This window comes from Monopterus albus, unplaced genomic scaffold (assembly GCF_001952655.1).
Source record: "Monopterus albus unplaced genomic scaffold, M_albus_1.0 scaffold77.1, whole genome shotgun sequence".
Classification (NCBI taxonomy): domain Eukaryota; kingdom Metazoa; phylum Chordata; class Actinopteri; order Synbranchiformes; family Synbranchidae; genus Monopterus; species Monopterus albus.
In genome coordinates this window covers 543,394-557,047 of record NW_018127957.1, presented here as the reverse complement: position 1 = coordinate 557,047, position 13,654 = coordinate 543,394, and positions in this window count along the sequence as shown.

Genomic DNA, 13,654 nt, shown 5'->3' with positions numbered 1-13,654 from the left:
ATCAGGAGCCAGATCCATTTTTATTTTCGTAAACACAGTACGCTGCGTCTGACGTCACTTCCTCTTCTGCGCATGCGGGTCACCCCAGGGCCGTATACTGCAGTGTGAACGTAGTGCTAGACTACGTGCACACTTCAGGTCTTAATGCTCAAATGGGTTTTTTTGTCGAAATCCGATTTTTTGCGTTGTTGTTCACACTGTCATTTAAATGCGACTGCCATCTGTCTCATGTGTGAACGGTCTACAGCCCTGAGGTGACCCACATGCACAGAAGAGGACGTGACGTCAGATGCAGTGTACTGTGTTTGTGAAAATAAAAATGGATGCGGTCGTGATAGCATGTGCGTAGCGATGTACCAGTTAATGTGCAATTGAAATAAAGAAATAAGAAGAAAAAAAAATCCTTCAACATCGGATTCGAACGGCAAAAGGGCCTACAACACACACCAGCCGACAAATATTAACATTTATTATATTTTATGGTTAACTTTTTTTCTTTTCAAGATTGACAGGGGAGGCTCTGCCTCACCTGCCCGCACGTCACTGCTGAACATAAAATGACGCAGTTTGCAAAAACGGACTGGTAGAAACGGACGAGACACGACTGGGAGATAACAGGCCACAGGTGACTGACATGGCAACTAATTGCGGTGACAGAGTAGCGGGGAGAGAACAGGTAAACAAACAGAAAGCCAGGAAGCCGATCAACGCAAAACCGTTAACACTATAACAATATGACTGATGAGTTACTACGGCAGGGCCAGGACCGCTAGGGGATTTGAAAATAGCCGTTAAAGATCGATAAGTTATCGTCATTTTATGTATTTTATTCAGTTGCAACAATGTTTTATCCTTATTTTGTTTTAACAGATTTTTATGCTGTTAATATTTATTGTTTTAATCCTGTTTCATAATGTCTCTCTTGCCTATGTAAAGCACTCTGAGTTTCATTTGTGTATGATATGTGATGTACAAATAAAGCTCCTTTGCCTTTCCTATGTGTTTCTAAATTGTAGTAAGTTAGAACTGTAAAGTAGCATACAATGAGATACTTACAGTACAGTAGAAGTACCCCAGAACTACATCCAAAACCTTTCTTACTTCAAAACTAGAACTGCCCATTTCAGAGTGATATATCACTGTTCATATGATATTACAGTGTTATTGTTAATGAGAAAATATTTCACAACTGTACAACACTATAGTACATGAATACATGTACTTAGTTACTATCCACCACTGCCTACATTAATCTTGGCTACCACAGCCAATTCCTCACATACTCTTAATTTTCCTAGTTGTTTCATAATAGTAGCTGAAAAGCAGCACACGCTCCATTTTTAAACCAGCAGGGGGAGCTCGTGCTTTATGTTTAAAGGCTCATGTTGGGCATGACAAGGAAATAAACATTTTTCTCATGTAGTACAAAGGCCTTTAGGTCGCTAGTAGAGAAGACTATATGTTTGGTTTAGCTTTACTGAATGTAAAGACTTTTTTCAGCAATACTTTTGCAGCTCTGTGTGTTCATCTATTATTTTCAAAAGTCAAAATGTCACAAGTTTTGCACATTGCACATTATTAATTTTCTGAATAAAAAAAAAAATGTGTTCACATCTTTCCCCGTCTTAATTAATACAAAATAACTTGAAGGAATATGAGCCCAAGAGGAGAAAAATCCTAAATGTTTATGTGCTAGCGTCAGAACCAGCGTGTCCTGACATTGTATCAGTGTGGCTGCAGTGATAGCATAAGCTAGTGGAATTGGCCCTGAAGCAGAAACCCTTTAGTGTTCAGAGGCACAGAGATGTTTTCCTGTGGGGTTACAACACACAGGTTCCTCTTTCTCTCCCTGACACAGAACAACACTTTCCACTGCTCTGCTATATAATAAATGGCCAAAGTGGTACAGTATACTATGGAAAGGTCAGTGGTACTATGATGTGGATCAGAGTGTATTCTCCTCACTGCACTGTCATATGAAGCTCAGGCGGGGAGCAGTGTCAAACTGTGACTCAATCAGATTAAATGATACGACGTACACATACCCTATTGTAGATCATCTACAACAAGGTTCACTGGGCTTACTGTGTGGGTGAGCGCTAGCACTGCAATTTAAAATAACAAAATGATGGAGTTAGAGACTGATGCTGACTCACAGACAGATAACTGCAGAGCTGACTGATGCTTCTATGTAACACCCAAATCTCTTCTTGTGAGCCTTAGCAGCCATCTTAGTCTCTGGAACACAGGAGGGGGGCTTAATGAGAGTTTTAATTCATTTTTGACTGGAGCTGTGATTGAATTAAACTCCCACAGAAGGGCGGGATCCTCTCCTCACCACAAGCCATTTCCTTCTATTAGAGATGTAACAGAGACAGCAGGCAAGCAGGCAGGTCAGTCTGAGATGGAACTCACTGTTCTTCATTCATGTTATGGAAACATATACTCTCACAGACTGTATATGTCTTCTGCTTGTGTAAGCGTTTTGAGACAGCTTGCACTGTGCTTTCTTGTACATTTTTAAAGAGCTAGCTTAGCATTTTGAGACTTATTTGTTTTCTTTCTGAGAATTATGGTGCGTTCACATATGTGAAGTTTGGCCAGTGATAACTTTTTTTGTGTACACACTAAAAGTTAACACAAAAGTTACAGTAGATAAGTATAGGTGGGCCTCTTGTTTCTGCAGCCCCCTTCCTTTCCTAATCTGACTGCATGTGGATGTGCTGTGTAGGCTTCATGTCTGAATGAACACACTGGTCACTTTTCTGTACAAGCTGCAGTGGCAGCCTTACTAGGTGAGGCCTAGTAGCATTTTCATATCACTTTCAACACTCTCTCCAACACAGTCTTGGTTAAGTCTGAATGAAGCTATTAAGAACATTAGCATAAAAGAGACCTATGTCTGAATGACAGAAAGCTGTCACTTTAACAGACTGACGAAGCCAGCAATGTTACATATCTCTGAAAAGGGCCTGCGTCTCATGTCTTTAAAGCAAGCTAAACTAGGCTAAACACATCTTCACTCCAACTTGATAATAATTGTGCTTACATGAGATGTCACCTTCTCATCTCATTTTTCTCAAAGAAAGCTAATAAGCAAACTTTCCAAAATATCCCTTAGAAAGAGTAGTATACCTTTTTAAAGTGCCAGGGGAATTGTATCTAAACATACCAAGAAATCCTAATCAAGGTTTTTCAAGGTTTTAGTGTCCATATGCATATTAACTCAGCAAGTGCTCAAAAATGACTTTTCTCAGCAAACAAGAAAGTAGTGTGACATTATTTTAGAGCCGCAAAGTCCACTTAGAAGGGTTGGTTGGAGGCTGGATGGGTCAATAAAATGTCAGCCTTTGCCACAAGAGAACACTGTTTTCTACTTGTTGTCTTATGGCAATCAACATTGGTTTCTTTTAACCATTACCACAGTCATTCTCTAACCTTAAACAAGTGGGTTTTGTTGTAACCATGACATGAAGAAGAAATTATTTTTAATCCAAACCATGATATATCCCTAACCAAGTTGTTTTTGTGCCTAAACCTGGACAACCTTGACACAGATGTTTCTTACTGTGTCCAGTCTTTATACAATGTTAAGCTAACCACTCTGTCCTCACTCCAGCTCTAATGCACAGACATCTCATTTTTGGAAAGAAAGCAAATTAGCTTTTGTTTTGTTCAGCAGCTTAGTTGCTATGATAGGAATGAGTTGAGATCAGTGTAAAGCTGTTTAAGCCAGGATGTATTTTGTTTAGGCGCTTAGCAAAAAGAGTCAAAACGGGGAAACAATTAGTCTGGCAAATAGGCCGATTATAATAACATTGGTGAAGTCATCAGTCAGTCAGATCATGCTGTCTAATTCATCACATTTCACATGCACGGTGAGCTGTATCCCTCTCATCCATCATGAAAAATGTAGATTTGTCTAACTACAGCTTTAGTATTAATGTGGGGTTTAACTACCACATTGAAGTGGTGTAGTGCTGTGGACTGCTCTTACATGAGAAAGTGTGAGCCCACAGCAGAGTGGAGTAGAGCTGTGAGGGGGGAAGGGCAGATTAGGTTCTCTTAGGCTATGTCCAGACTGAGTTAAGCCCCTTTTCCATTGCCTGGTACTGGCTCAACTCGACTTGACTCAACTCTGCTCACTTTGGTACAGGGTGCTTGGTTTTCCACTGCAGATGGTCCCCTCTCATTGTAGCTGGTTGCCATAGTGACACTCCATTACACTGCTGTGACGTAGTCAGCAACAGACACAGTAACAATGGAGGACATCAAAGGTATGCTGTTCTTGATTCTCGGTATGTGGCTGTTTTTAGGTAGTACAGTAACTACAGTAAAGTAGCTGTTAGTATTAAATAACATTGCATTTAAAAAGGGTGCTTTCTTTGTTCCAGGATGTTATGCACATTGATGATGCAATTTCTCTGACCAATCACTAGTCTGCAGTGTTTACATGTCACTGTTTGGTATTGCCTCTGCTCGCCTGGAACCTCAAAGAAGGTGATACCAAAAATAGTACCAGGTGCCAGGTACTATCCCCAACATTTGACTGATGGAAACACAAATAAGGTGAGGCAAGTCGAGCTGAGTTGAGTCAGTGCGGTAGCAAAAGGGGCTCGTCACATGTATAAAAACAAAGCTCTCCTCACTCATTTCTGTGGGGGATTGAGTTCCCCTCATCTGGCAGCTGTAGCAGGGGGCTCCGGCAACATGACACAACCCTTTACAGTAATAAAGTTGGATCAGGTCCACTTTCACAGCACCATACGGTGGCATTATCTGGCAAAGGCGCTGCATTAACCAATCCTGGGCAGGGGACAAATGGAACGTGGACACCCATGGGAAGAAGACTCTTTTGTTTACCTTGCTAGCATGAGTATTCGCTGCTTGAAGCCCCTTGAATTTGGGCCACAGTTAACACACTATTATGACACGGCCATGCCCTTTCATTAGTAATGAATGTTAAATTGTGTTTTTTATCTATTAAAGCCAACACGTTGGTGGTAGAACTGGTGCTAAGGTCGAGCAGCGTGGTGAGCTAAAATACAATGGAAACTCATGGGCTGGAAATGTGAATAAAGCCGCTCACTTTGACTGTGTTGTACATGCCTACAACACTGCAGGGAGTTGTGTTTTTACTGGATCAGTCTCAATGCTCACTTAGATCATCTCTCTCTCATGCTCACTGTCTCCTTTCCTGCTCTCAACCTCTCTTCATTTAAACCAACATACACAGTAGGTTTGATCACCTAATGGTCCAATCATACCATCATAGTTTTTGCATATTTTTAAATTGTTCAACATACTTCTCCATATGCACTAAACTCTTAACACTAATACTTAATACTGTATGTCACAAACTCTATCCCCATTCTCAAATAAGAAACTATCCATTTACACTTGAACACACTGAGTTGTGTGTAGTAGCCAAGTCAGATTCCTTCATTCAAAAAATGAAACCACACCCCTTTAAAGCATTTTAATTTCAAAAGCCCTAATTAACAAATGATTTAAGGAATACACATGTGCCTGACATGTTTCAGGTGAAAATTAGCTTTCTCATTTATTGAAGGTTATATTTTCTTCTTTTTTTTAACCTTATAGAGTGCTATTATGAAGATAAAAAAAATGTTTAATTTCTCTCTGTGAGCATTTAACCTTGTGCTGCTGCCTTTACGTTAATCTGAAGACATTCAGTTCAAGTTAAAAGTGGTACAAAAATGTTAATTGTTCTGGTATGGTAAGATTGCTGTAGTGACTTTTACACCAAAATTCTTATTCAGACCTAAGTCAAATGCTAGAAGGCGCTCTGAAAGGGTTTCTAAATAATAAAGGTGTAATTTGTCCTTCACTTTAAGTGTGCAACAAAGCTAACAACAAAGTCAGAGAGATATTAAATCCAGCACAGAGATCTAACTAGGCAAATGAATTAAAATAATCTGTTTGGGCTTATCGTGGATGTCCAGGGCCTTTAAGGGGTGGATTTCAGGTTATTTGCTCAGTTTGGAATTTTATCCCTAGTATCCTCACTCTCATGTCATTTCAGACCCTTCCACTCCCACCTGCTGTTTATTTTCCTGCTCCTACTGTCTGCTCCGTTCTGTTCTGCTCACACTCACCTGCTTCCTATCACCCAGTCACTATACAAGCCAGAAATCGCCATTCATTCGTTGCTACATTCTGATGTGCTTAATGTAACTTTTGTTCTTTGTAGTCTCTGTTATTCTGCCCTCCATGTGTTTTTTGTGTTTTCTCATGTGTGGACTGCTTTGATTTTGAACATCACCTGCCTTTGGACTTTGCCTTTTGTCTTACCCCTGGATCTGCTGTTAGACCTGTACTGTGTACATGACTGATCCTGTTCTGGACCCGCTCCCATACTTGGCATTTTCATTTTACCTGCATGCAGAAGTGTGAAGTGTAGGACCTCTAGACTGAAAAACTCTTTCTATCCCTCTGCCATCAGACTCCTAAACAGCTGAGGAGTTTGTTACCAGGAAATATGTGATGTACTGTTTACATTCTCAGTTTGCACATGCATAATTGCACATTGACTGTTGACTGCTGCACATGCTGCTCCCATGCAGCATACATTCTGTTATGTTCTTGTATATTTTTTTCTACTATTTTGCTGCATTTGCTGCTTAAAGTGCCTTAGATTTTGTGTTATTTATTTATCTACTTTATATTTCATTTGTATTTTGTGGCATTCATGTGGACGGCAAAGTAAGAATTTTATTGTACAGGGAAACACGTTTCCTAACTGTGCATATGACAAAATAAACATTTTGAACTTTAAACAGTGTCTGAAAATATTAACTGAAATATTACAATTCAATAACATATAAGTAAGGTACCTCTTAATTAAGGCTTTATTATTGACATTTTTTATAATGTAATTTTAAGGTAAATTCAGAGATTCTACCATGATAGCGACTACCCTTGAATAGGCCTCTGGCTCTCTAAAATGCTGCCAATCCACTTGAAAGAATTGAATTTTTCTGGGTTTCTGTGGAGATTTTGCTCCAAATTAAATAGATTTTGGCAGGTACACTGCTCTGTCACATTACTGTCAAATAAGTGCTGTAAGCAAACAGCAGTGTATGCAGTTGAGCCTGAGCGCTGTTCATTTAATGACTTCTACCCTAGACTGAGAGGCTTGTGAGCAACACTCTGAGGAAACATTAATTACATGGCATCATTAACCACTTAATGGGCAACCATATACTGACAGGCTATGAATAGGGAGGTCAAATGTTCTACATGGGATTTGAACATTTCTGGCTGAGGAAAATCCTTGTGTCATTTCTTACATAGTGTGGTTTCCAGTTCCACTCAGGCTTATTTTTTCCCATTTTCTCTTTTTTATCTAACTTTATAGCTTTATGTAAAACTGCACTGATTTTCTTTTATCATTCAGAGTCAATGCAGCAATCTGAACACAATATATTTGATATGGCTAACATGTTAGCAAACAATTCCCTATTGACATTTCTAGCAGACACGGAGCAACATTAGCATTCGAGCTGAAAGATGCTAAAACTCTCTTGTCGAGGGAAACTGCAGAGATGGGTGTGAATGCTCTGTGGCTTTGTCACCATAAGAGACCATGTTCACATTAACAGTTATATGATCCACCAAAAGAGTTTGTATTCAAATCATGGTTTTTGGTGGAGTAATCCTTTAAGCCTGATGTTGGATAAATGCACAATATAACTAAGTTTCTAACGACCCATAGGACAAATCTGTTGTTACTGTTTGTATTTTTTAAATAGACGTATGGGCTTTCTCCAGTTTCTCCACATACAGCAACTTTCAGGTCAAGCTATTGCCTCCTCATATCGATGAAGATACACAGGGAATATTGACTGAATGGATGAAATAAAGATATATTTGGAATATACTGAGCATATAGATAAATAGAAATGTATTGAGAACTTTCAGCAGGTGTTTAGATACCTTTTCTAAACTTTTTTTTTTACTCTATAACTGCTGTACATTAATCCCTCATGAAGGTATAATGTCGGGCTGGAAGAAGGGGCTGGAGACAGAACTGCCTTTTTATAGTGCTCAGGGAACTGCTATCTAATCCAGAGCAGCAACAACAGCATAGCACAACATAACACTGAACACTCTGAACAGAAAACAGAACAGATCCCCACCAAAACCCCAAACTATTTACAGGCTGCCTCTGCAGCTGAAGCACAACTCTTTCAGTATTGGTATTAGCCTGTATTAATGTACACTTACAGGTCTTCTGCTTCATATTCACTCACCAACTGTTAATACTCCAGCATGTGTAGGAACTACAGCTGTAGGAGTTGCCTCAGCAGAAATATAACTGAGCGTGTTTATATCACAGAAACCAGTGCTATATGAAATGAACTACAGAGCACCAGCACATTGGTTACGTTGCCAGACTTTAAGGCTCACCCCTCCACTGTGACTTTTATCTGAGAGGATGACATAGGAGCAGAGCTTTTGTACACACTGAGATATGGCTCTGTCGGTTGGGAACATCAGTGGGCAACAGTACCTCCCCATCCCTGCCACTCTCACATAGACCGAGCCCTCCATCTTCCTCCTTTCATTCATTGGTTAATTACATTACATCTCTCCCCTGGCCTCAGCTGTGTAAATGGAACAGCTGGGGTTGTTCCTGGAGCACAACTCCTGGGAAACATAAATCAAAACTCCTTCTGGTGCTACTAATTGAGACAGAGGTAAGGAAGGAAGGGCACATCTTTCTCTTGTCCCCTACTTTATTCTCTAGGATCTCATTCATATGAATATGATCTTGGTTGGGCTATTCCTGTCTGAACTTTGGACTGACCATGAGCATCTTGCACTGACATGGTCGCCCCTCTGTTCATATCTGTGCAGATTCTCAGTCATCCAGGTCATAGTAAACCGCAACCGAAATAACCTTGGAAATCAACTGGACTTGGATATCTAGATCGAAGACGTTTCACCAGTCAGTCAGAACTGATGAAGCCTCTTGAATGAGAGGTGAAACGTCTTCGATCTAGATATCCAAGTCCAGTTGATTTCCAAGGTTATTTCGGTTGCGGTTCACCCCTCTGTTGTGCAGCTGGTGAGGGGGGAAAGCAGTAAATATACAAAATGTTGTCTTCTAAACCTTAAAGCTTTTCTTGTTTAGTTGATTGAAATTTTGAAGTCTGGTTATATGGGTTGGTTTTATATCATTTTATCATTAGATTTAGTTTGATTTAGTTTAGCTCATAACTTATACCACTGGACTGATGATAATGTGTAAGCCAAAATATAAGGATTAAAAGAGCCTCTCCTACATAACCAGACTAAGCAGAAGTGTTCGTAAGAGGTTTTACAGATTAGTTGTAGGAATCCACTGAAGGTAGCCGATGTGCACTGTATGAAAGGCTGATATTTTAAAGCTCCGCAAGACTTGTGTGAAAAATGATACCTTCTCAGCCATCTTAAACTGTGCAGATGCTGTACAATATTATTAATAGGTGTAAACTCTAGTGGGTAGAAAAAACTAACAGAAGCTAAAGGCTTTTGGAGAAAATAATGTCCTGTAGCAACAAAGAGCAACCAAACATGTTGCATCACAAACATGTGGTCAGTGTTTATCTACCCTGATTACACACAGTGCACAATTTAGTCACCTTTTGTTTTGCAACGATAAGACTTCTACGCTTTCAGTGTATGGCTTTATCGAACGGTCACAGTGTGGGTGCTCACGCCGTTCAGTATAACATGAAGCCCTCACTGGTTTTACCCATTAACAATTCAAATAACTAGATTATCATTTGGGTCATTAATCAGTTTTTCGTAACCCCTTTCAACTGAATCAAGCTTTTTAGCTTGGTGGAGGAAAATTTCCCCTGCCCACAGAAAGTGATGCATCACATCTTAAGACTGTCTACTTAATAGTATTAAATATAATTTTCAATGTGTACACGCTCTGCCTTTTCTCTACCCAGTTGCAAGACTAAAACCTCAAGCTTTTCCCTGGTTTTAACATATTTTTAAAACTTCTGAGTGTTATGGCCATTTGCAGTTATTGAGGTATGACACTGAAAAGTACAGCTGTAAATAGACATATCTGCACAGCCCACTGCTGTTAAGCCTTAATCCAACAAAATTCTTCTCCACCTTAAGTAGCTGTTAATTCTCTGTTGTATTACATAGTTACTGTATATCATAAGTTATTCCAGAAGGTAACTGGTATACTATACCCCCCACCCCCCACAGAGGCAGACATGTAGCTTTGTTTTAACAGCTGGCCCGCTGACCTTTTTAGAAAAGGTGGCCAGCACATGTTTGAAGTGTGGTGCACCACAGCTGTTTAGCTTTGGCTGGGATTGATGGTGACCATCCCATCCCATCTAGCAGTTCTTACAAGCATCTGGACCAATGGCTTTCAGTTGTTATTGTGTTTTATTTCTGCTTTAGTGAACTGACACACAAAATTTAGGCTGGCTAAACCTCTTTCATCATGTCATCATCGGTTTTTGAGTCTTTTCTTGTATTGGCAGATATACAGTAGCATGATACAGCAGTGGCTGCAACAATGGCTGTAGTGGTAAATGTAGTTTAAGTAGTTGTGATTAGCAGGAAGGGGAATAGCTGTGATGGCAGGAGTCATAGTATTACAAGCAGATGTAGTAGCAGCAGTGGTTGTAGTAGCATGGTAGCATGAGCAATAACAGTAATGTTATTAACATCAGTTGTTAGAGCAGTCATAGTAGAAGTAGCAACAGAAGTCGTGGTTGTAGTCATAGTAGCAGCAGAAACAGTAGAAGCAGATGTGGAAATGGTAGTATTAGTGGTAGTAATAGTGGTAGTATTAGAAGCAGTACTAGTATTAATAGTAGTAACAGGAGAAGTATTTGCTTTAGTAGTAGCAGAATTGTTAATAGTAGTAAAATAGCAGCCTACTATTAGCAGTTGTAGTAGTAGCAGATGGTAGTTAAAGTATTATTTGTAAAAGGAGTAGTTGCAATGGTAGTAGCAGTTGCAGTAGTAGTACCTGCAGTGGTGGTTGTAGTAGTACGAGTAGGAGTTGCAGTTGCGGTAAAGCAGCAGCTGTAGCTTGCAGCAGTAGTAGTAGGAGCAGTTGAAATGCCTGTTTTACCACACTGTCAATTGCTGTCTCTGCAGTTACAGACCTCCTGGTTGACTGGCCAGACTGTTTTCCAGGGAGTAACATCTCTGTGGTCACGTGCCTGGGTGGTCAGGGAGGTCGCAGGTCTGGGGGCAGGGAAAGGAAGGGAAGTAGAGGGGAAAATCACATGTTCCAAGGAATGTCAGGCTCTGTTGTGGGTGAGCAGCATGAAAGCAGTGGAGGTTAATCTCAGGATGGAGTGGAATAGGCTATGCTTCAGGATTGGTTATGTTGCTTACAAGGGAGCAGCCAAGCAGTACATCATCAGACATATGGGAGAAATTTGGTGTGGTTTCAGACTGCAAGAACAGCGTTGTCAGTGGCTTTGCTGCTTGTAAATAGTGCCAAAAAGTGTTAGCATTTGATAGCCACAAGCTAGGCACTTCCTCACCAAGGGAACAGCTGCAGAGCTCAGTTACTGTGTCCACCGACAGACACTTTTCCAAAAACACAACTCTAAAACACTTTAAAGTAAGTTACTGTTTAGCTTCAAGACTACTTTTTAATTATGGATACAGGTTGGGTCATGGGTCTTATGTTAATGGGTCAGGTTTGATATCAAGCTTTGAAGGTGCAAGGCTGGTGTGGGCTTTCAAAACTGGATGGACTTTAGACTTTTGTTTGTTGTTACTGGAGAAAAGTCATATTTGAGCACTTGCTGAGTTAATATGCATATGGACACTAAAACCTTGAAAAACTGATTAGGACTTTATTTAGAGTCACAATTATTTTATCAGATAAAATAGGTTGCCTTCCAAGACAACCCATATAGCTCAAGTTAAAAGCTCAATTCAGTTCTTAATTTACTTTGGATGATTTGGTACACTTACTGACAGGACATGACACCTATTTTCAGGCAAAATGACTAAATCAATCAATATGACCACTACAAATACAATTCATATGAGCACTTTTGGTACAACTTTCTACAAAAGTGACAGTCACTTGTCCAAACAGAAATGTTGGAGCTGGAACCTTGGTGATATAGTGAGTTATTTATTTATTTACTGCAGATGTCATGCACACACTGATCCTGGGTATATGGTAACAATTCGGGATGCCCCAGTATGTTTTATTACTTTTTTGTTTTAAGAATTCATTTGTCACTGTGTGGAAAAATTGTTATGGGAGGATGATGATGATGAGATAACAAAGAAGCTGGTGAACTAAATGCGCTGTCAGGAGGTATGCTTCAGACCCCCACACCTGAAATGAGGTGAGGGGGTGAGGCTTCCAGAGGAGCACTGAACAAACCTGTGCTTCATGCCTATGTTCAGAATGAGCTCCACAGCTTGGTCAATAAATTGATCCATACAGTGTGAGTTTCAGGGATGATCAATATAAACATGTAGTGTGAGTTGACACACTGAACAAAATTGATAAAAATTGCACAGACTGCACAGCTGTACAGTTTGTGAAATATTATTCTTCCCATTATATTATTATTAGTGCTGGGAGTCATTATGTGATTAGTAAAGCAAAGTTTCTTATTAGACAAAGACAATATATACAGTTTTCAAACCTCAGTAATAACCTCAACATACTACATCAATTTTGCTCAGGAACCCATGTGCACTTGTAGAAAGGTCTGCTGCAAATTTCTGAAAATAGTAACAGTTTTACTATCTATGTTATCATCAGAATTGAAGTGAGTGTTCATTTTGATCACAGAGTAAAATTGATGAGGTGTCTCAACAAATAATGTGCTACTGTATTGTTTTCAATGTCATACAGGACACAGATGATTTACACATCACTGTTTTCAGTTTTAATTTAAATTTTACATACCATCCCAACTTTTTCTGATTTGGGGTTGTAATAAGATACTGTACCTATAATTGGAAATATGTGCTCATCTCCAAACTCTTGAAAATACAGATGCCACAGGTCAGGAAATGTTAAGTAACCCTATAGGACATGCTATAAAATATGATGAGAAAGCACCATTAGAATAAATTTCAATGTGATCTATAAATACATAAAAAAGATCATGAAAATAAATATATCATCAGTCAAGCTGATGGATTACATTAACTGCATTCATTAAATCTGGTTTTATAATGTGCTGTTTTTCTTTCACTTGTAGAGCTCCAGCTCACACAGAGAGGAGAAGTAGACCTCTGAGATCTCCATATAGACAAGGTCTGCTGTTGCCTTTGGCTTATTGAATTCCCTCTAGTCACCACGGGAAGAAAATCCTAATTGACAGCTTCACACCTGCTCCTTCCCTCCCCTGTTATTCATTTCCTGTCATTAGTCCATGATGGGGCTTAACTATATTCCATCTCTTTATTAAAATTACTTACACATTTCCTCCTCTCTCCCTTATCCCCACTAACCTGCTTACTGCTGTGCTTGGAGTGCCCTTGTGAGACTTGTCTTTGAGGAGTGCACTGAATTGGTTGTATAATTGTCTCTTATGTAACTGAGTGAATTAGGCAAGAGATATGTTCAAAATGAGGGCAGGGATTGGTGGCAGTGAAGAATACTGTTTTCTAGCTT